This window comes from Fulmarus glacialis, unplaced genomic scaffold, assembly GCF_000690835.1.
Source record: "Fulmarus glacialis isolate BGI_N327 unplaced genomic scaffold, ASM69083v1 scaffold20426, whole genome shotgun sequence".
Classification (NCBI taxonomy): domain Eukaryota; kingdom Metazoa; phylum Chordata; class Aves; order Procellariiformes; family Procellariidae; genus Fulmarus; species Fulmarus glacialis.
The window spans coordinates 1,450-1,663 of record NW_009216466.1 but is presented as its reverse complement, the minus strand read 5'-3'; positions in this window follow the sequence as shown (position 1 = coordinate 1,663).

Below are 214 nucleotides of genomic sequence, written 5' to 3'. Positions count from 1 at the left end.
AGTGTGTGCTTTTGTGCTCTCACGGCTGATTTACATTTGGTTTCCTGCAAGCAAAACTTCTGCATTTTTAGCAGCCAGCAGCAAACTGAGCTTTAATGAAACTGCAGAGCTGTGTCTGGTCTCAGACTTCTCCAAGCAGCCCAACCCCGGAGCCGAGCCCCCAATTGCTGCAGAAAAGCCTCCCAGCAGGACCTTGCTCAAGTCAGTTCCTCTC